Genomic DNA, 25,012 nt, shown 5'->3' with positions numbered 1-25,012 from the left:
TTTTTTTTTTTTTTTTTTTTAAGAGAGATTTTTGCTATAGGGCACATGTGCTCACTAGAGAGACAGAAAGAGACAGAGAGACAGAAAGCAAGAAACCCCATCAGGGGTTGGCCACACTAAAATTCCTTCTACTTCATTCTCCTCACGAGATTTTGGGCACGCGCGCACATGTAACCAGTGTGAGTTTTAAGTTATTGAATTCAGGACTTGAACTGCAGTTGACTACATGGGATCCAGCGGTGTAACCATTATTCCATCTACTAGTCCCATGTAGGAGCCCAACATTCATATTAAATCAAGTAGGAGGTTTTAATTTTCTTAAAAGAAATTTTAACAGATGAGCATGTAACTATAACTTCAAAATATGACAAATCCATGAATAAAATACATTTTAAAGCTAAGTAACATTTATTGTCTCTGAACTTTTATTAATATTTGTCTGCACTGTTCATTTGACTCATATCAGATAAGCAATTACTAGTATTGATGCTTTAAGACAAAATTTATGAAAGCAAAATTTCAAATTATGGAAATAATTTATATTAATATGCTTTAACTTTTTCCAAGTGAGCAAAGATTGATCTTTTAATTTTAATAGTGACCTGTAGATTTCACTGTTGACCACAGTTTTAGAGCCATTAATATTATTAACGAAGCTTCTGGAAGGTGGAACAAAATAGATTTGAGGAGACTTTATTTTCTCATGACTAAACTGTGCTAGAATTGTGCCAAAGCTTCAGGCAAATCCTCTTTTGCTGTCTTGTGATAATGCATGTGTATGTGTGTATGGAGGGTAGGACAGAGGGTACACTAGAGACTCACATACTCTAGACACCTCTAAATTGCCATTTTTTAAAAAAAAATTAAATTCTAATTAAAAATAACTTGTAATTTTAAGTTTATCCTAGCACAAAGAATTGATAAAACAAGCACTTACAATATTTAAAAATAAGTGATATAGAAAAGGTACTTAAAATTTTGACTATATGGATCAAGAAGCCATCTGAAATATTTTTGGTTTTGCCATAGGACCTGTGAACTCATCTGAAAGAGACAGTGAGAGGAAAAATGTAAAATCACCCCTTAGGGGTGATGGCCACACCACAACCCCTTCTCCCATTCTTCCCCTGGAATTTTGGGCATTCATGCATGCGTGCCTGGCATGATTTTCAAGCCATCAAGTCTGGAACTCGAACCATGCTTGACTATGTTTGAGTTCAGAGCCTTAACTACCATGCCACCTGCTGGCCCTGCAATCCAAAATGCTTAAGTACTAAAATCTGTGGTATGAACAAGTTAATTCAGAAACACCCGAGAACTTACAGCTCTCTTTTATCCATTCTCAACTATTTTGTGACTTTTTTTTTTTTAAATTAAAACTCACTAATTACAAAATGGGGCCAAAATCTGGCAATTCCTTTAAGCTTAAGACACAATCAGAATCAAAATGTCCAAGGTGTACTTGAACTAATTCTAGCCCCATAGGACAAATAACCTTTTTAAGAACTGAAAGAATCCCACGACAAACTCAGTTGCCTTATGAAGCATTTATACCTAAATTTAAGACTTGTGTGAATAAGGACTAAAAAAACTAAATTATTGGGGGTGCAATAAAACACCATTCTTTTCTTCTCTATCCTCCAATTAATGTTCACTCTCTCTCTCTCTCTCTTTTTTTTTTTTTTTGTTATCAGTTTAATCACAGCTTCCTCCTGAACGCTCTCTTTAAGGTTCTGGTTTGACTTGGACATCTGTACACTCAGGTCATGCTTAAAATATGTTTAAACAACAATAATCATGATGATGCAACACATTTAGCAATGTACCACAGACCCAATAACTAGAACATGATCATGGAAGCCCTAGACTATGCTAGACATCAAATCCTTAGATCTTGGTCAGCCTAGTTGGTTCCATGGTCATGGAATTGGGACACTGTTTAGTGACAAATGATGATGAACACTGTCAATATTACTAATGAATGTCAGCTTTACCTTCTAAACCCATTCTACTGTGCTACAATTTATAGGTTTTTTATCCTCCTACCTAGCTAAACAGTAGAAATCGTAACTTATTTTTCTAATTTTGTCTGTATGGGTAAGAGCTCAGTTACCATTCATTGGGTTAATATACGAAATTTCATGTATCAATTTAGAGTTTGAACTAAATGGCCTTGACCATTTAAAGTCATATAATTGTACTTTACATTATGTTTAGCTTCCTAGGAATATCGAGGGCTTGGGGCCAACAGGTGACATAGTGGTTAAGGTGCTGGACTCCTACAGGGCTAACCACATTTTGAATCCCAGACCTGGCATCTTGAAAATTACACCAGGTACTTGTGCATGTATGCCCAAATTGCAGGAAGAGAATAGAGGAGAAGGGATTGCAGTGTGGCCATACCCCCTTGGGGGTGATTTCTCACTTTCCCTCTCTCTCTCTCTCTGTCTCCCTCCAGTGAACACACACGCCCTAAGACAAAAACCTAGAATAAAAATAATAAAAATCAAGGGCATGGAGGTTAAGGCAGCTGGATCCCATATGGTCAACAGCATGGTTTGAGTCCCATAAGAAAAACACACTGTAGCTTGGAAAAACACACTGGACGCCTGTGTGCATGCCCAAAATCCCGAAAGAATAAATTGCAGAATGCATTTGCCCTCTCTTTCTCTGCCTCTATCTCCAGCAAGCATGAGTGCCCTAAAGCAAAAAGCAAAAAGCAAAAACCAATGGTGCAAAATCCTGGTCATTTACATTTTTGAGGATTGGAGTAAAATTCTATTGTGTTCATAAGAAGTCAAGCCCAGGAGGAGAATGGAGAAAAAGAGATTGTCATGAAGCCATCCCTTCTGGGGCAAGATTTCTAACTTTCCCTCCCACTGTCTCTCTCTGTCTTTCTCTGGTGAGTACACACACCCTATGGCATAAATACTACAAAAAAAGGGGGGGGGGCATTTTTTAAATCAATAAGGTTTGAATAGAGAGCAATAAGACTCTTCCATCTTATTAGTCCTAAAAATACCATTGGAATGTGTTGTTCAGAATAGGTTTTTTTTTTTTTTTTGAGAGATTTTCACTGTAGGGCGCGTGTGCTCGCCAGACAGACAGAGAGAGACATAGAGACAGAAAGCGAGAAATCACCCCCCAGGGGGGATGGTCACGCCGCAATCCCTTCTCCTCCATTCTCCTCTCGGGATCTTGGGCACGCACGCACACGCGCCCGGAGTGTTTAAAGCCATTGGGTCCGGGACACGAACCGCGGTCAACTACGTGGGAGTCCAGCGACATAGCCATTACGCTAACTGCTGGTTCCCCAGAATAGTTTTAAACATGACACAAAGGGAAAATTGACATGGCAAATTACACAATGTTGAGATTTTATGTTAATCAACAGAAGGGCATAGACTAGACCCTGCCTCCTGTATCCTAGAACCTAGTGTTCTATGCTATATTAAACTGAAGGGCAGTTAAAAAATCTTGTCTTTTCTATATTATTGGTTAAAAAAGGATTATACATTTGTTTTGATCCAAGGTTTACACATATGATGAGCACAATCATCAGAAATATGTCAATATCAACTTAATTATACTGATAATTATATTACTTGCAAGAAACACCCATCACTAACATAGGGATTTAAAGTCATGATTAAGAGTATGGTGTGATATACTGCACTATTTAAGAAACAAACCAGAGTGCATTCTGTCTTTTAATCTATATAAATAATTTAGCTTCATGTAGATGTATTATGAAATCTGGAAACATTATTAGTGTTATTTGTAAAGAGAAATAAGAGTTATAAATCCAGAACATTATAGTTAAAAGCTCAAAAGTGAGTCCTATGTACCGGTCTTGCTCAGGTCAGATCGATGTTAGCAGGGGAAGTACGTAGCAAAATAGAAAAGTGCTCTTGTTTGGACCTGAGACACAGCAGGAGACATAACTGGGTAAGAAGAAACAGAAAATTGTCTTATCATGTGAACAGGGTGAAAAGGATAACTGTTCACTGTGGTTACGTGATTCCGTAAACAGAGTGAATATTTATGTATTTATTATCAATCTATTATTTTGATATTGGAATTCCTATAGATAGATATAATAAAAAGGAAGACTAAATGAGAGCTAAAGGTGTGAATGTGTTTTGAAAAAGTTTATATACTCTTGTTTTTATGTCTTCCTATGAATACAAAAGAAAGAATCAATTGGAATGACAGAGAGACATCAGATGCAACCACAAGAAAAAGGAAGAAAAGAAAGGAGGAAGGAAGGGAAAAAAGAAAGAAAAGAACAAAGAAATGAAAGAAAGAAAGGCTCAGCTAAAGTGGTGAGTCAACAGGGAGACCCTATGTAATATTGGAGCTATGTGGGAAGCCTTGAGATCAGACCTGAAGTTGACCTGAACATTCTTTATATGTCCACAGGTTGCTTGAAATCTAGCCAACTGGAAGGTTAGGAGAGAACTGTGGCATGACAAGATCCTGTCAGAGGTCTCTCTCCTTTTCTCTCTCAATCAATCAATAAGAAAGAAAAATGAGAGTTGAAAATAAAATGAACTGAGTAGTCCAAGGTAAAGAGTAGGAAATGTAAACCTAAGGTCTGCTATAATTGCTGATACAACTGTAAAAACATCCTACTGTCTAGAGCTATGAGAGAAGCATTTACTTTCATGATATTCATCAGATAAAAGTTATGCTTTTCTTTTTTTTCTTTTCAAGAGAGAGATTTTTGCTATACGGCGTGTGCGCTCACCAGAGAGACAGAAAGCAAGAAATCATCCCCCAGGAGGAATGGCCACATCACAATCCCCTCTCCTCCATTCTCCTCTTGGGATTTTGGGCATACATGTATACACACCTAGAGTGAATTTTAAGCCACCAGGTCCGGGACTCAAACCATGGTCGACTATGTGAAAGTCCAGTAATGTAACTATTATACCATCTGCTGCTCCATTATCAGATAAAAGAAAACCAGTTACACAGGTATAATACAGCTTTCCCTGATACACAAATCTGAGTGAAAAATCTCCCATTGGTATTCATTAGTTGAACACCTGATTTGATTTAGTTAACTATATTCTTGTAATAGCATTTTTTATTTGTTGTTTGTTTTTAGGGCTTTGCCATAGTGCATGTGTGCTCACAGGAAAGAGACAGAGATAGGTAAAGTGAGAAATCAACCCCCATAGGAAATGGGCACACACCAATCCCTTTACTATTCTCCCCTCTGGATCTAAGGAACAGGCACATGTCCAGTGTGCAAAGTGTGAGATTCAAGAAACTCACACACAAAAAGTGAGTTTTAAACTGCTGGGTCTGTGACTTGAACTGTGGTTTGCCATGTGGGAGTCCATTGCCTTAATCAACATGCCACCTGCTGGCCCTATAATAGCATGTTTTAAAATGACTATATCTTTTTAAACTTCAGTGAAGAAGAATGATATTAGCATTATATCATCAAAATGAAAATAATAATACAATTCTCTACACAACAGCCTAAGACTGGATCATGATACAGTTCTGTTTCATATAGAGGTAAAATTTTGAAATCTTCAGCTATTCTTGCATGTGGGGCAACAGATACTATATTTTGAATAAATATTTATCTACTTTACAAGTGAGCTTTAGATAAGAATTGAACAGCAGAAAGTTCAGATTTCATATAATTTTATAAGAATGTGGAAAGCACAAGCAAGTGTTAAGGTGGCTAGATCCCATATTGAAGACTCCGCAGTTCAAGTCCCAGACCCTGCTGCTTGAAAAACACACTGGGTGCATGTGTGTACATGTGCAAAGCCTGAGAAGAGAATGGAGGAGGAAGGATTTGGGCTCGCTCACTTCTTCCTGGGGGTGCTTTCTCACCTTCCTGTCTCTTTCTCTTTCTCTCTCTCCCCAGTTAGTTCAGGTACCCTACAGCAAAATTAAAAAAAAAAAAAAAAAAAAAGGCCTGGAAAGTAGAGATTATATATTGCTAATTAGAGGGAATCAGGAAATAATTTCATTATTAATCAATAACCCATATATACTAATTAAGTACTTATTGTTTACCAGGTATTAGTCAGTGGATATGAAGGATTAAAAAACTGAGTTTAAGCAAAAGAGCAGATTAAGTACCCAAAAGTTATACTGTCTCTGGGTATACTGCAGCTAAAGACAATCCATATCATATAAAAATGAACATATTAAAGGCCATAGAAAACATCTGTAATCTAAGGTCTGTCAATGAATTTTTTCATCAAATAGCAAAACCTACAAATTCAAGTAAAAATGTCTTCAGAAGCATAGTAAAAATCATAAATCTCCCAGACCGATATAAGTCTGAGAAATCTAGTTTTGATATATGGCACAAAGGACATAGAAAAGAAAAGAAAGAGAGAAAAGAAAGAATCTGAATGAATGGCTCATAATGCAATCAAACGTTAACGATTTTCTTATTTTAAACTTCTATCCGTTCTTTGAAACTGAGAAACACTAAATTATGTTAACATTTTTCAAAGGCTGATTTGCCATGTGCTGAACATATATTTAAATTCCAACAATAATAATGCTTATTTCCAACAATATTCAAAGAACATGTATTTTTTCCTTTTTTTACTAGTATTAACCTTTTAAGTGATAGAATGGGAAACATCTTTTCCAGCAAATGCATTATGAGGGAAAGGGTGAACCATAACGTGTGATTGATACTTTGTCTTTGGCCTGCTCTTAAAGTAGCATACAATATTTATTTTCAGAATAGTCTCTCTAACATAGAGCATTGTTAAGTACAGGGGCAAAGTCTCATGGGTTAAATACCTATGTGAGGCAAAGAAATTTAAAATGTTCCTTATGCACATGCTGCTGATCGCAAGAAGCCCAGAATATGTGAATGAGTCAGTTCAAATATATCACTATTAGCGGGAATGCTTTCAAAGTAATCATACACAAAATGCTCCAGCTTTTTCTATTGTTTATCTACGAGGGAGTAGGGGGATCTTCTGTCCACTCAAAGCCCTTCTAAATGTTAGCGTCAAAGTAAATTTTGCTAGCTGTTTTAAAATTAAAAGTAATACAGACAAGATTAGTATTTGTGGTATATAGTTTAGCTGGTTTTGCCTAACCTATTTCAATAACTCATCTATGCACTAAGAGAGCTTCAATTTTTGAATGATCATGTTAGAACCTATTACCTTCATTTTGGTACATAGAAAAATATTCACCAAGCTCTCTGAAGGCTAATTTCTTATTGTATTAATAGGGTCAACGTTACCACTGAATTCTCAGGATAATTTATTATTAAGCAAAATAAACTTTCAAAAGATCTAGCAAAGAAAATCATATTTACAAATATGCCAACTTCAATTTCAAGGTCTACAAGGAGATCACAGAAAAAGGTAATAGAACACAAAATCACTTTTACTGTTGTCTGAATACAGCTAACAAAATCAAATTTAGACCTGGATATTGCCAGATATACATGAGGAGGAAAATAAGAAAAATAACCATATACATAGAAACACTAATATATTCCATACCTTTGAAACACAAATCTATTCCTTAGGAAATATAACAGTCCTGCTTTGTCAATCTCAAAACCACAAGGCATTCTTAGAATGAATTGTCTGGTATCTATCACAGAATATTGTCTGAAAGTATTTAAAAAAATAACAATATAAAGCAAACCAATAATAAATCCTTAATCTGTGCCCACAGAGCATCAAATACAGAAAATATGCTCATACAGAATGTATGTAGCAATTTGAGTTCAATACGATAATCACTATGATAATAACTACAAAATTGAAAAACCAATGAATGAACTAGAACAACATTTGCTTTAATTTTCTAGGTTTATGCCATCTACTTAATTGCCTGAAGATATTATTCTCTTCATTTAAATAATTTTCTCTGTGTTTATGTAAATTTTATTACTTCATAATCATATCTTAAGTGTCATGATTTGCAAAATATACATAAGCAAGCATGTAATAAATATAGTTTTTAAGAAAGGTATTGTTTTAGAAAAATAAAAACTATATCAAGAACTGGGTATCATACATTCAATAAATAAACATTCTAATAATGATTTTATGATATTACACTCTTAGTTCTCATACAAGTTCATTGGCCCTCTTGGCAATGACTACTCTCTCTCCACTATTTCTCTCTCTCACACACACAAATGCACAAGTACATGTATAAAGCCACACACACACTCACTCCAGAATATTCTGTGATTAACACTTCTCTTCACAATCTACACATTTTCCACTATTGATATTAACTTTTTGATATCATCTCTACATAAATTCCTGACTCTTTCATTATGACAACCAGATAAATGTTTTCAACTTTCCCATAAATATCTGATTGTCTTTCATTCATAAGTCAATATATCCAAATCAGACTGGGTAATAGTAATGAAAATGGATGTGTAGTTATTGAGTACATACTCAAAAATATTACTGGTTTGTCGGAAAAGTCATGATGTATTTCTATATAGAAAACAGAAAAAATAGGCCATGACTTATCCAATTATCCAATAGTAGGGGATATAGGGTAAGTCACCAAATTATTTCTTTTTTAAATTTACTCCGTGATGAGAAAATATTTTAAAGTAGTATTTGTTTGCATTCTTTGTATTAATATTACAGAAAGTTATTAAAATATTTGCATTAAAGTACATATAGAAAGTCAAAATATATGTATAGTTAACTATACAGAAAAAGTTCATTGTAAAAAGATAGTAAAGTGTAAAACTCAGAAAAAGACAGTTAAAAAGGTTAAATATAAGAAAGAGATTCAGATAGTGTCTAGAGATGAAACGAATTAGAAGTACTGAAAACAGGGGACAGAGAATAGACAGAAGGGGTGGGGAGACACTACAGGCAACTAGTAAAGAATAGGAATGTCACTTCATCATCATTTGCACACAGAGCCACACATAAATGAGGGAGAGCAAAGCCCAAAAGGAGGACTTCTAGATCTGCTAAAGAATTCCTTCAGGATCACCTGTACTGTATGTAAGTGCTTATTCGGAATGCTCAGACCCTCATCACCTGTTGTGGTACCTCTTTCAAGCTAAGAAGTCTTGCTCTTCTCTCTCTCTCTTTCAATGTTTTACTGTCTTAAGTCAACAGAAGGAAATTAGCAGTCAACAGAAGACAACTTGCTTTTTTTGTTGTTGTTGTTCTTTGTCACTAAGTGGTCTTAAATATAAAAATAGCTGTTTAAAAAGAAAACGACCGAGACCTTAAGGTTTTTGAAATTCAACCCTGATAGTAAAGGCAAAAAAATTAAAAGACAAAACCAAGAATATATGAGGGGAAAAAAAAAAAAAAAACAAAAAAAAAAGGGGGGAAAAAAAAAAAAAAAACAAAAAAAAAAGGGGGGAAAAAAAAAAAAAAAACAAAAAAAAAAGGGGGGAAAAAAAAAAAAAAAACAAAAAAAAAAGGGGGGAAAAAAAAAAAAAAAACAAAAAAAAAAGGGGGGAAAAAAAAAAAAAAAACAAAAAAAAAAGGGGGGAAAAAAAAAAAAAAAACAAAAAAAAAAGGGGGGAAAAAAAAAAAAAAAACAAAAAAAAAAGGGGGGAAAAAAAAAAAAAAAACAAAAAAAAAAGGGGGGAAAAAAAAAAAAAAAACAAACAGAAACTTTCTTCATGTTGGACTTTCACCTAGGGAAATTACTATAATCTTCCCCTAACTGTAAATTCCCCTCATGTGAAAATAAGTAGATATATATTTGTATATTTTTCATCACTGCAAGAATTCTTGATAAAATATATGTGAATCGTGAGTGACTCCAAATTTTAAAGTAAAAAATTGGTAGTTACAGTGTAACAGACATTTATTAAGTGCCTACTCTGTACCATGTACTCTGCTAGACCCTTGGAATAAGGGGCAGATTCTATTAGTAAAATAAGCACATTAGCTTGTAAAGTAAAATAGCTTGTAAAGAAAATAACCCTTGTAAATCTATTTGTCCAGAATGTACAGAATACATTTTGTAGTACCCAACCCTGAACAGTAACTTTTAAACACATGAATATTTAAGAATAAAAGAAAAACAAAATGTGTACATAAACACTGAAATTGTTCTTTATTTAGAAAATCCATCAGATTCCCAATCTAAGAATGGAGTATGGGTGGGTATACTGAAAGGTGTCTTTCTGCAGAATTTGCTCAAATGTCTGATGAACACAAGGTAATTTTGTGTGAGGATTAAGCAAAATAATGGTGAAGATGTAGGGAGTAAGGTTCAGAATTTAGTACATAAACAGAAATGCATATGTTACAACCACATGGTACAGCCAGAAGCAACGCAAACCTAGTCGGTCTTCGGAGGAAGGGGAAGCAAGGGAGTCACCTAGGGCATAGAATTTAAGGAGGCACTCACTCCTGTGGTCCTGCACTTGTCAACTCTGCATTTGCAAGACACTGAGAATGAGTTTCCCTTCAAATTTTATGACTTAAGGATTAGAATGGTTTTGTAATTTCCTTCCTTCCACCTCTCCTTCCTTTCTTCTTTCCTTTCTTCTGTCTTTTAAGAGACAGAGAAACAGAGACAAGTCACCCGCAACAGCATCTCTCTCTGTGATCCTACCTCAGTCTTCCCAGCCAAGCAAATCACAGTCACGCTTGTATGGCCTACCTTACAGGTCAACCTGGACCTCAACCCTGATCTTCTACACAGGTCCAGCACTGTGGACCATGGCTGGCTTAGGTAATAGAATGAACAACTTCTGCAAGAGGCAAAAGGGTTCTCCAGGTCAGGATACGGTGATTATGGCTAGTTTGTGTTGTTGAAAATAAACCTACAATGATACATGCTCTTTTATTACTGTATTAAGATGTTTAAAGTAAAATGAATTGACAAGCATTTCACTGAAACCACAGGGGAAGACTATTTGAAAAGTTTCATCTAGAAAAAAATAACCTTCAGTTTTAATATACTTCTTTAAAAGACAAGCTGTTCTTACTGGTTTACTTTAGTGAACAGAAAAAAAAGTGGGGGTATTTATATACATTATATAGAACTAATTATTATTTACATAAATATATATTTATATAGGTTCACTAATAAATCTAATTCTCCGTATGGTCTTTTAAGCAAATTTTCTTTCTTTTTATATTTTTTTCCTTCCTGATTTGTTATAGAGCATGTGCACTTACCAGAGAGAGAGAGAAAAGGAAAGTGAGAACCCAGAGGAGTTAACCATGCCACAATCACTCCTCCTTCAGTCTCCTCAGGATTTTGGACACACATACATGCACATATCTGTCTACCAGCTCCAGGACTTGAACTACTTACTAGGCCATGTGGTAGTCTGCCATCTTAACCTCCATGCCACCTGTTGGCCTGCAAATTTTCTTTTCTTTTTCTTTCTTTCTTTCTGTCTGTCTGTCTTTCTTTCTTTTTTAATTTTTGCTATAGGGTGCATGAGCTCACCAGAGAAACAGAAAGACACAGAGAAAGTGAGAAATTACCTTCCAGGGAAGGGGGAGTGGCCACACTACAATCCTTTATCATTCTCCTCTCATGATTTCTGGCATGCACATGAAGCCAGTGTGAGTTTCAAGCTGCCAGGTCCGGGACTTGAAACACAGATAGTCATATGGGAGTCCAGCACAATAACTACTACACCACCTACTGGCCTACAAATTTTCTTAATATAGGAGTTTTCAAGAATACAGTCATACAGCTGATATCAAAATACTTTTCACAAATGCTGTTGTCTAGCAGTCATAGCTCTGTGTGTCGCTGGCTCCAGTAGATTGCAAACTACCTGTGCTAGCCAATGGCCTGGTGGTTTAGGTGGCTGGAGCCCACATGGCTGACTCTACAGTTTGAGTCCTGGACTCAAGAACGTTGAAAAGCACATGGACACATGTCTGGGTGTGTTCAAAATTTCAAAAGGAGGCAGAAATGGAGAAGAAGGTATTGCAGTGTGACTATTCCCTACGAAGGAGGGATACTTCCTCACCCCGGCACCCCACTCTATTTTGGCAAGCACATGCATCCTCTGGCAAATTGTTAGAAAAAGTAGAAAAATGTGTCTTTTACCATTAACTAATTCTCTCTCGCTCGCTCTCTCTTTAACGGATGAACATGTTGAGACTTTAAAAGAACAGAGAGCTCATAAAAAATTCTGGCAACAGATACTCCAGAGACTTTTTCTGTGTAGCACAGAAAAGTCATATTATGACTTTAAATACAATTTCTCCTTTATGTACCTCAACTATGTTCCTCAAATTTTGTCTTATTAGACTACCTTGGATACCTTTTTAATAGAGTTGACACAAGTTCCTTAAGTCCTGCCTTGTGGCTAAATCGAGGATCAGATGGAGCCAAATATGAGAGTGGTTTTTGTGATGTGGAATTAGCACATATGTGAGTGTGTGTGAGTGCGTGCTCGTGTGTATGTGCCTATTAACTGTTCAAATAATCCAGGAAAACAGAAAAAATGCTGAATAGGAGTTCTGTGTGTAGTACTAGCCCAGCAACAGAGCCTGTGCTGTGCATCCGTTAGTGAATTTCCAAAGGCTCTGTTGGACAATAAGGCTATAGTTCACAGAAGGCCACCTTCAGGACAACGTGTCTGTGTGCACACGTGTGAGTATGCAAAATGCAAAATTATTTGTAGCATCTCTATTGATTACCATTTTCTTTTCCTGGAAACAATCTTCAAAGGATACAGCTTTCTGGTACTTAAATTACTGGGCAGTATTTAACTAATAAACTAAAAAAATACTCTGGAGTCTGGATGACAAGGTCAAGAGAGAGGGTGTAATTTAAGAGTCTGAACCTGCCTGATGTGCAGCTGCCATTCAACCACATGAAAGGGAGTCTGGAAAGCCCCTAACTGTTACCTATTGACACACAATCTTCTACCAAATCCTTTTAACTATAACTCAGTTATGATGAATACTTTTAAACTACAATGAATCCATGGTGTTTACAACTCAAATTATACACTGCTACTTCATTCAAAGTTCCTTTGCCTAAATTCCTGCCTTGCAGCTGAGTCCCTTCTTTCTTAGTAGCATAAATTGCAATGCAACATTGAACAAAGCCCTGCAAAATCCAGCATGATGGCAATGGGCAATGGAGAAAAGCTGGGAAAGTAAATGTATCATTATTCTAAAGACTTCTAAGTATCCCTGGAGGATAAATTTGAGGAAAGGGTAAAAAAAAAAAAAAAGTATATCTGAATGAGTATGCTGAATTTATAAGTTAACAGCAGGCAAAGGTCACACATTCATAGCTGAGTTGCAAAGCTAATGTTTAAAAATCACATCAAGGAGTTTAATGACAGCAAAAGTTGGAGAACAGTCTGGCAAAATAAAAAAAAAAAAAAAAAAGAGTATCGCTAGTGATGGGATTTTTCTATTCCATTGGTTTTACCAGGAATTAGGTAGGAGGGATTAAGTCTAGATTATACTCTTAAACTGTATTTAGTTCCTAAACTGTGTCTCCTAAGGACCTATTGTTCCTAATTGCAAAATTACAGGGTTTTACAATGCCAATGCATGAAAGATCTAACTAAAAACTACCTAAAGAGATCAGCAATATATTAATTTTCATTCTACTTCAATGTACTTATTCGTTCTTACATAGTATTATGTATATTTAAATATTTTCCATATTGCAAAGCTTTAAGATAAAATTACATTTATAAATATATCATTGAAGGTGGAGCTAAGCTTAGATACTTAGCTCCATACTACTTCACAGTGGGAATTTTCATTTAAAATTTAGAGTGAAATTAGGGACTCTATTTTAAATATATAAATCAGAACACAAGTCTAACTCAAATGGAAAACCAAAAAATAATATTGCTTCAAAGTGGTTGTAATTAACACCAGATGCTTAAGCAGTTCAAATTATATTGAAAAATGGATCTCTGAAACTGCCCTTACCTTTGGCACCTAAATTAATTGAATTCTTCCAAAATAAGAGCATCTTTTTTTTTTTCTTTTAAGACTAGGTATTAGTATAAGCAGATTAACAGAGATATTTAAACCTTTAAGTTTTCTCTTTAATATTTTGGGGACAGTGGCTCAGAAATTTGCTTTTAAGGTGTTGAGATAGACAGGAGCTCCTTGATCAGTATATGTTCTTACTGAACCCACTAAGCAATGTGAATCAGTCACCCAAATTTCTAAATTACAAAGCAATCATGACCCACTGAGTCCTCACCTACTTGAGATTATTGGCTATATGCACTCCTAAAAAAGAGATTTCAAGTATTTGAGCTCCTCACCACCTCCCGCCCCACCCCCCAAAAAAATCTAGAGTAGGTCCTAATGGATGTTTGGAACAATGCTGTTGAAGTGAGAGATAATTCCATGTATGATGGGATTTGGGGTTAAAAGTTCTGGGACATGTCTTAAAATCTGTAAAACTTTGGGACTGTTCTATAGAAGTCTGAATGAATAAGAAATGTTTTATGCTAGGCCATAAAGACATTTCATTGCTCTGCTCTGTTTGGAGCTCTGCTTTTGAAACCCTCCAATAGCTTCAACTTCTTTCAGTAAAAGCCAGAGTCCCTGCAGGAGCCTCCAACACTCTAAGAACAATCCAGTCCCTCTTTGCCTCTCTGAACTCACTTCCTCCTAACCTCCCCTCAGCTCATTTTATTCTAGCCATACTGGCCTCCTTGCTGTTCTTCAAACCTGCCAGGTCCTTCGCATGTTTTTGTTCTCTGACTGGCATGACCATCCTTTAAATATCCATGTGGCTCTTGCCCACAACTCCTTCAAGTCTTTCCTCAAATGCTATTTTATCGGGGAGGATTTAAACATTTATCTTTTTAATTCCCTACCTCCAATCCTTGCTATATTTTTTCAATATCACTTATTTTTATCTTTGAACTATATATTTGACCTATTCATTTCAGTTTTTGTCTGGCTCCTCTCACTGAAGATCTATAAATGTAGGAAAATCCAGCTTGTACTCTGTTATAAGAGAGGACTTGGAAAAGTTCATGGAAAACAAAGTTAAAGTTGAGGTGATTTTAGTGCAAAAAAAATTGAGATCCTTGCATAGGTTTTTCATAATATGCACCTTTTATGAACTTCCTGAATATCCCCTTATATGACCTTACCTAGAATACTGACTTGGACTAATAAGCATTCAACCAATACTCCTTGAATTATAGTTAATTTATAAAAAGTAAAGGTACATGTACATTTTTATAACAAATATATATGTCGAATAAAATGAGTAATGCTAGTATTGCTTAGTCAAAATAAAAATTCAGTATTACTAATGTAAATGGCCATGGACAACTATTTGCCAATTAAAATTATAATCAAGGGGCCAGACAGTGAGCAGCGGCAAAGACATGATGCTCTGTGAGGCAATCACATGTGGAAAGGTGACTTGGTTAAAGTCCACAGATCTGAGTATGCTGGGCAGGTGTGTGCCCATGATCTGGCCTGGCAGAAGCTAGGGTTGGTGGCAGTGAGACCCTGTCTAGGGTGCTGTATCCCTCTTCCTCTCCCCTTGATGGAATATTGGGTTGTTGGAAAAGTCATGACATTTCTTTGCATAGAAAACATGGAAAAAATACATCATGATTTTTAAAAAATAATTATTTATTTAATTTTATTTATTCATTTATTTATTTTAATTTGACCAGAGAGAGAGAGAGAGAGGGAAAGTGAGAAAGTAAGCCACCAGGTCCGGTACTCAAACTGCAGTTGGCCATGTGGGAGTGTCCAGCACCTTAACCACCATGCCACCTGCTGGTTCCCATCATGATTTTTACAATCCAATAAATGAATAAACTTTAAAACAATTCTAATTAAAAAACAACACAATGACAATGACAAAAAGAGACTGGTTCATGAAGACAGTCATTGTACTATTATTGTAAAACTTACTTTCTTCTCTTAAACCACAAGTAATACTTTAAAAAGATACCATTTCTTTAGCTTTTTGGAAGTTCCACTGCCCTCTTTCCATACACACAGAAAATAGAGGAGCATTTGGTAATATCACCCATCCTATCTTGTTTTCTCCTAGTATGTAAAGGTTAAGACATTTTAAGCATTATAACTTATTCTAATTAGCAACAATGTGATAGGAAGAAATTAAAATGATACGCTTTTAAATAATCTTATCCATGCTCCCCAACAATCTATCTAAATATTAAGATGCTCAGTGAATTTCAGAACAAAGATACTATAGGTATACAGTACCCACAGTGGTTATAAACGGGTACACTACTGGGACCAGCAGTTGGCATAATGGCTAGGTTACTGAACTCCCATGTAGTCATCCGTGGTTTGAGTCCCAGACCCGGTGGCTTAAACTCATGCTGGGTACGTGTGTGTTTGTGTGTGTGTGTGTGTGTGTGTGTGTGCCCAAGATCCCTAGAGGAGAATGGAAGAGAAGGGATTGTGGCATGGTCATCCCCCTTGGGTGGTGATTTCTCACTTCCTGTCTCTTTGTCTCTGTCCTGGTGAGCACTCACACCCTATAGCAAAAACCTCTCAATAAATAAATAAATAGATACACTACAGAAACCTCTACAATCAAACAGACGATATGTATTTTAAAAAGTTAAAAATCATCTATGCAGGGCCAGCCAATTGGGTGGTGGTTAAGGTGGCTGAATCCCACAGGCTCAAGTTCAAGTTCAAGAACTGGTTTAAGTTCAAGTCACAGACCTGGCAATTTGAAAAACATGCTGGGTCTGTATTTGCGCACACAAAATCTCGAGAAGGGGATAGACTATGATATGGCCTTTCCCTCTTGGGGCTGTGGGAGAGGTGCTTGCTTTCTCACTTTCCTTCTCTCCCTCTCTCTATGTCTCTATCCAGCAAATGCACAGGCCCTAAAGCTAATTTTTTTTTAAATTTTTTCTTCAGGGAATATTTCTCTAGGAGTACTTAATACTAAAAATGTCCATGTGTGGACATGAACAAGCCCGTTAAACTACTTAATCCACAAAGTAAATTCAATCCTCTTCAACTAATATTCTTTTTTTTTTTTTTGCCTTTATCAAGTACACAACAGGAGCCAGCACGTGGTGTGGTATTTAAGGGCACTGGACTCTCACATGGCTTAACTGCGTTTAGGGTCTCAGGCCTGGCACCTTGATTTCTCAGTTTCCCTCTCTCGTCAAAATTTTAAAATAAATAAAGTTAAATAAAATAATTCTTTTAAAAAAACAAAGCACATAATAAAAGAAAACATTTTTAGTACCTGAATAAGATTTATTCAGATACTGGAAATGTTAATAAATTATAAACAATGTACTAGAGATAAAATTAAGCACACCACATTTTGAAACTGCTCATTTCCACTTGGAATAACTATGCACATAAAGAATTGAACAAATTATTTCTTTTCTTTCTTTGTTTTTTTAAGGGGTTTTTGCCTTATGGCATATGTGCTTGCCAGAGAGAGAAACACAGAAACACTGAAAGGGAAAGTGAGAAATAATCAGCCCCAGGGAGATGTCCATGCCGTAATTCTTTCTCCATTTTCCTTCCGGGATCTTGGGCATGCACACACAGGCGCCTGGCATGATTTTCAAGCAACTGGGTCCAGGACTTGAACCACCGTCATCCATGTGGGAGACCAGCGAAGTAACCGCTGTCATCTGCTGGCACTCTTTTTTTTTATTTTTTATTTTTTAAGAGATATTTTTTGCTATAGGGCACATGCATACTCTAAAGAGACAAAAACAAATAAAGTGACAAATCACCCTCCAGGAGGTCTGGGACAAATTGCTGGCCTAGAACAACTCATTTATTTCATCTTTGCAGATTTAAAGTGAAACATGATGTATTTCACAAGAGATCATAACTTAAATTCATTTTTAATAAAATTATTTGAAGATCAATCTTCAAAAAGCATCAAATTTAAATGTAAGCTTTAAAAAAAGATAGATTAATACAAAGGATCTTCAAAACATTCATTAAAAATGCTCAGTCTGAAAAAAGTATGCATGGAGAGACCAGCAGGTGGCATGGTGGCTCACATGGCCAACCACAGTTTGAATCCTGGCTGTGGTGACTTAAAAATCATATGAGGCATGCGCACATACATGCATGCCCAAAATCCTGACAGGAGAATGGAGAAAAAGGGATTATGGCATGGCTATTCCCTTGGGGGTGATTTTTAACTGTCCTTCTCTCTGTCTCTCTCTGGTGAGCACATGTGCTCTATACAGTAAAAACCTTTAAAAAGATGCACTATAATAAATGCATACTTTAATTGTATTTCTGAATCAACTTTTTGAAGTATCCTGATTCCTAGAGTAAGAGCTAAAATGCCATGAAGACTAATAGAATCACAATACTCTCTGTACTCTGTTATCAACTACTGATGGGAATTTAACAAAACTGTGTCAGTCCAGCACCTGATACACTAAAAACTCTAAAAAAATTCGCTAACATTTGAATCAACCACTATCATTTCAACATAAATGAAAAAAATGTTTAACTATGACTTACCTTACAAAACAAAACTTCAGTATAAAATCATTCAAGGGGTTAAGTAGTCACAGCACTAATCCACTAATACAGACAGCAGAAAGTGTTATTCTTACTGTTTCTTTTTACACCTGTCATATCGAATGCTCCTCTTAATGCACTGCATTTAGAGAAAAAGAGCACTGCAGCTGCTCACATGGCAAACTATGTTTACAACAGAAAGAGGCCTTAAAGAGGAAGTCATATCAGAAAATAAACAAGTATTCTCATTAGAAATTTCTTTACTAATACCATATATAGCCCTTATGACTGGTTTCTTATCTGTAAAATTGAGACAATCCTGCCTGATTGTAAAATTAGATAATAATGTCAGATGAGAAGAAGCCTCACCAGAACAGGAAGTCTTATTACCTATTTGACCCATGGTTCCCGGAGCAACTTTACAGCACCCAGGACTGGAGATAGCACCCCAGCAGACTCCAGTAAACAGCATTTGCTGACCAAAATCAGAGACTGGTTCTAATTATGAAACCACAGTCTGGGTCAGCAGGTGGGAGTGTGGTGGTTAAGGCAGCTGGATTTCACATGGCCAACTACACATTTTGAGCCCCAGACACAGTGACTTGAAAAAAACACGTTGGGCATGTGTGCATGTACATCTAAAACCCCAAGAGAAGAATTGAGGGGAAGGATTGATGGCATGGCCATGGCCATCAGCCCTGGGTGTGTTTGGGGGGGTCTCTCTCTGTTTTTCTCTGACAAGCACACAAACCCAATAGCAATTCTTACCCCCACCCCTCTTTGGCAACAGGGCATGTGTGCTTGCCACAGAGATAGAGAAACAGAAAGTGAGAAATCAACCCCCCAGGAGGATGGCCATGCTGCAATCCCTTCTCCTCCATTGTCCTCCTGGGATTTGGGCACACATGCACATGTTCCTGAGGGACTAGAACCTCCATTGGCTGCATGGAAATCCAATGACAATAACTGCTATGCCATCTGCTGGTCTAAGCATTAGAGCAAATTTTTAAAAAATAAATAAAAATTTAAAATATTTAATATTAGTGTATAATAAGAATAAGATGAGAGGAAATGAGGAAAAAGGGCATGAGAAGGAGCAGAAGAACACATGGAGAAGATGAACAAAGAATAAAAAACAAAAACAGCATGGCCTTCCTCTACTCTTTTGCAGTGGTAGTCAACAGTTGGTGATAATTCAACCACAATCAACCCCTGGCTTATCTAGCAGATTATCCATCATGCTAAGAACTAAGGAAATAGACCCAAATTTCTACCTGAATGATCTGTTTTTTAAAAATGTATATTTCATTGGTGAAATTTTAAAAAAATACCTTGGTATAGGAAAATAGCAGGTCTTAAGATTCCCCACATACTATGTAAAAAAAAATAAAAATAAGTACTTTTTAGCAAAACACAAATGCTTATTTTTTGGTAAAAGAATTATTTATCTTGGGGCCAGCAGGTGGTGTGGTGGATAAGGGTGCTGGATTCCCACATGGCCAACTATGGTTCAAGTCCTGGACCTGGTGGCTTTTTTTTTTTTTTTTTCAAGTCCTGGACCTGGTGGCTTGCTTTCTCACTTTCCCTTTCTCTCTCTCTCTTTCTGCCTGTCTCTCTCTCTCTCTCTCTCATCAAATAAAGAAAAAAATAACAATAACAAATGGAAATAAATAAGTAATTCTTTAAAAAAGAATTATTTATTAAATTTATGCATTATTATTTTTATTATTTTTCAATTTTGATATAGGACATGCACATTCACCAGAGAGAGACAGAGAAAGAGAGAGAGGGGGAAAATGAGAAAGCAAGTCGCCAGCTCTGAGCTCAAAACATGGTCAACCATGTGGGAATCCTGGCCTCAAAACACAAACTCTTGCATCTTCTCCACATAAAGGTCAATGTCTTCTAGAATTTTCTTATCAAGTATCAAAAGAAGAAAGTTCTCTTCTAGGAAATACATACTACAGTTATAACGTAAAATTCAAAATATTACATAACACAAACTTTAGGGAATATTTACCTCATTATTATTATTATTATCATTATTGGTTTTGCTATAGGGCACGTGCACTTTCCAGAGAGAAACACAGAGAGAGCATCAGAAATAATCCCCCCGGGTGGTTGGCCATGGCACAATCCCCTCTCATCTCCCTTCTTAGGATTTTGGGCACGCGTGCACACAGATCTGGCATAATTCTCAAGTCACAGGGTACAGAACTCAAACTGTGAAGCTGGGCATATGGGATCCGGTGACTTAACCTCAACTCCACCTGTTAGCCCATGGAAACTTTAATTCTCTTCTTACTTTTACAAACACAAAAATTTTAATTCAAAGTTTTACAAATGAACAATTCTATGGATACACACAATAGACTGAGATCACAAACAGTAATTATCTGATTTCTCATATATTTTCCAGCTTTTGAGTCCAATAACCCATTGTAACACATTTATAAAATACAGCTTGTTCATAGAAATCATTATGGTTTGTTTGTATGATTACCCTTAATATTTGCAAAGGGGAGATACCAACTCTAATTGTTGGTAAAATGTATGTGTTTCTATAATACATTTTAATACAATCCACATAAAATTCTTCCATGAGTTTGTATGTTATTTGAGTTGAAAGTGGAAATTCCCCATATAAATTATTTATCTTAACTCTGCTACTCACGTAAGTTACCATCGTATTGCTTTCCTTTCTGTATTTTTAAGTCCTTTGCAATCTTGTTTCTGACCAGACCAGTGATAACAGATTTCATTTGTTTGTTTGTTTTTAAGTTTTGCTATGGGGTATGTGTGCTTATCAGAAAGAGACAGAGAGAGACAGAAAATGAGAAATCACCCCCCAGGAGAGATGACTAATGCCAAGATCTATTCTCCTCCATTCTCTTCTGGGATTTGGGGCACTAATGCACCTGTGCTCATGTTCGCTTGCTGGAGAGACAGAGAGACAGAACATGAGAAGTCACCCTGCAAGGGGGATGGCCACACTACAATCCCTTCTCCTCCATTCTTCTCAAGGAATTTTGGTCATGTATGTACACGCACCATTTGTGAGTTTCAAGTCACCAGGTCCAGAACTTGAACTGCCATCAGCCATGTGGGAATCCACCACCTTAACCACTATGCCACTCGCTGGCCTGCTAGTGTGATTGTTAAGCCCCCAAGTCTGGGGCTCAAACTGTGAAGTTGGTCATGTGAGATCTAGCTGCCTTAACCACCACTCCACTAGCTGGCCCTCTATTTCTTTAATTGCAAGAGAGTGTGTGTGTGCCCACCAGAGAAAAAGAGAGTCAGAGAGATAGATAGAGAGAGGGAGAGAGACAGCACCCCCTTATGGCATGTGAATATGCCACAACTCTTTTTTTCTCCATTTCACCATCCTGTCAAGATATTAGGCTTGTATAAACACAGACAACTTATGTGTTTCCCAAGCTGCTGAGGCTGGCACTCTAGCTTTGGTTTGCCATGTGAGACCCTGCTCCTCACATACGGAAATTAGCCACTGCCCCACAGGGCCAGCCCAGTAACAACCTAACTTCTAAATCACATTACAGAATATTATATTATCAACTACTTCTACTCTAGTTACTCTTCTGCAATGTTCTGGTTTTTGTTTGTTTGTTTGTTTTTTATTTTTTGAGGGATTTTTTGCTACAGGGCATGTGCACTTGCTAGAAAGAGACAGAGAGACAGAAGTGAGAAATCACCCCCCGGGGGGATGGCCACAACACAATCCCTTCTCTTCCATTCTCCTCTTGGGATCTTGGGCATGCACACACACGTGCCCGGCATGAATTTAAGCCACTGTGTCCGGGACTCGAACTATGGCCGACTACATGGGAGTCCAGCAACACAGCCATTACTCTAACTACTGATCCCTCTTATTCAACATTCTTAAAACAACAGGCACTCTTGACTTTCTTAGAATCGTTCTTTTCTTGTTTTCCCCACTTACTATTTATTCTCTGGTCCTCTTCCTCCAAATTGACCCAACTGAGTGTCCCACAAGATTCTGTCATCACCCCCTCCTTTAAATTCTTTACTACAACCTGTCCCACTCATGTGCTTGAACTATCATCACTGTGAGAATGGTTTTCAAATTCTAATGTTCTTTCTTTACCTCTTTCAAGTTTTGATTTCTTATCAACTGCTTACTAAACATCTCAGTATGGCCCAATGTTATCTCCAAATTACTATGTCCAAAAGAGGACTCATTATCTGCCCCAACAAGAAGTCTGCTCTTCTTTATAGTCTACATCATTTTTATCAAAGTATTTGTATTTCTTTCTTTCAAGAGTGAGAGAGACAGAGAGGGAGATAGAGGGTCCCCATGCCATGATCCATCCCCAGCCTCTGCTAGCCCAGAACACAGGCACACCTGCCTGTGCTGGCATGCTCAGAGATGTCTTGGGACATGAACATGGGACATTCCCATGTGGGTCCAGTTGCTTTACTGTTGTGCCACTGCCTGGTTCCTGCTCTCCTACATCATTTACGACATGTTGTAAATCACTTTGCATCTTTACCCTTCGATTTCCCCATACCCTCTGTCACCATGCTTGTGCAGCGGCCATGCTAATCTTCTCTGTATGGTTCCAATTTTAGTATATGTGCTGCTGAAGCGAGCACCCCTCTGTCACCATGTCCTATTAATTTTTACCCTTCCACATTTCTGAAATTCTTACTGTCTTCTCTATTTGTATGGCAAAACAAACAAACAAACAAACAAATCCAAAAACCTTGCTTAGGTTCTGACTTGCTCTATTCCTGAGTCTTTGGGTAGCTTCCTAATGAATCTCCATATTTAATACCAATCAGCTATCAACCAAACACTGTATTAGTCCTGAAACACAAAAATGAAATGACATAGTCTCTACCCTCAAGGGTTTATAGTCTAGTGGAGAAAGAGACTGTGAAATAGAGTGATTAAGTGCTATGATACATAAATAGTAAATCTTATGTAAGTGTAAAATATGAGCACAGAAGCAGTATTTCTAACCAGCTTGATCTTTCTCAGAAGAGTTCGTGTTTAGTTGATTTTGAGGAACTACATGCATGATACTATCACAGAAAGTAAGGAGTTAAGAGTTTTAAATTGGTGATAAAATAAAAATTGTGTCTCAGGTAAGAAACTGGTATGTACACAAAACCTCAGTTCTCTGTTCAGACAGAGCTACAGGCAGAAGACAACGCATTGTAGGGATTTGTTTGTTTATATTTTATCCATTTAGTAAAGCATTACTTAACAAGTCTCAAAAATTTGCCCATCATTTCCCTTTCAATAAACAATAATTATTATAGGCAACTCTCCTAATCTGAGGTTAAGCTATCAACAAGTGTGTTTCGCTTCAATACTAAAAATTTCATGGTATAGATAAGTATTTACAAGGACTATAATAAATTACAACTTCTGTAAAGAAGTAACATAAAATCTATGATGGATGTATCATGTCAACATGGAGCTAACTGATACTGTCTATAGCCTCTCTTACCTGAAATCCCTCTTAAATAGAAATAGATAGATGTATATACACACACACGCGCGCGCGCATCTATGTCAACATATCCGTGACACTGCTGTTTCTCTGGTTACTCTCATTTTTGTTAGCGAAAGAAATTCAAGGTAAGTGTGTGGTAAGGAGGAAAAATAAGTGATTAAATGGTTTTTGAGGACAAAACCGATCAGATCACTGCCCTGCTGAAAAACTGGCGATAGTTTTTCAACTCCTAACCTATAAAGTTTCAATTCTTTGAGCTTGGCATTCAAAGCTTCTCAAACCTAGCTCTCCTACAATTAAAATGTAATTTGTTTTCTTTTTCTCAGTTTCTGTGTCCTGTTCCTAATTACTATTTATTATCACTGACGATACCTGATGTGTTCTGACCTCTGGGATCTTCATTACTCTATTGGACTACTCATCCCAACTTAATCCCATAAACAAGCTTCTTTGGCCTCAATACTACGAATCTCAGCCCTAGAGTATCCTATCCTCCCTGCATCTCTGCCTGTTCATACACTGGCCACTTTCCATGACTGGTTTGGATGTCATTTCCTCCTTAGACAATTATTACATCACTCCATCATCAAGTAAAAATCTACTCTGATCTTGGCCAAGATATCTGTGCCATTCTCATAGAAGTTACCATGTCTTCAAATCTGTTTTTTTTTTTTCATATCATGCATATAGCTATTGGTATCCCTGACCAAAAAACTCTTCATTTTAAGTATAAGCTTCTGTGTAACAAAGTTGGTACCTTACTTGTTATGTTGTCTGTGAAAGCACTTTACAAACCTAGGTTTTTTTTTTTTTTAAATCTCTAGAATAAACAAGGGAATGAACAATTCATTCATTACTTCATAAACTCATTCATATTATCTATGCTTATAACGCCATTTGAAGCTGTGAAAAGTAATGTAGTGTAATTGATACCCGGCCCCCGAGAGATAAAAGTAAGTCATCTTTGTCTAGTCTTAAATACACTATTTACCAGGTAAAGGAAAAGAAATATGTCCTAGAATCCTAGGTAATCTGCACAGTAAGATGAGCTCAGGCTCTCTT

At 36.6% G+C, this 25,012-nt stretch overlaps 1 protein-coding gene and 1 non-coding gene across 11 annotated transcripts in view; both read right to left on the bottom strand.

Annotated features, from left to right (window-relative positions):
* Positions 1 to 25,012, bottom strand: part of SOX5 (SRY-box transcription factor 5) — a 1,018,333-nt gene that overhangs the window by 319,654 nt on the left and 673,667 nt on the right. The window lies entirely within an intron of this gene.
* Positions 22,975 to 23,081, bottom strand: LOC114007552 (U6 spliceosomal RNA). Its single transcript, XR_003549159.1, has one exon. It is a non-coding gene; the product is annotated as a U6 spliceosomal RNA (small nuclear RNA).

The sequence above is a fragment of the Tupaia chinensis genome, unplaced genomic scaffold, assembly GCF_000334495.1.
Source record: "Tupaia chinensis unplaced genomic scaffold, TupChi_1.0 Scaffold000028_1, whole genome shotgun sequence".
NCBI lineage: Eukaryota > Metazoa > Chordata > Mammalia > Scandentia > Tupaiidae > Tupaia > Tupaia belangeri.
Note: the sequence above shows the minus strand (reverse complement) of the source record. Positions and strands in the feature narration are given on the sequence as shown.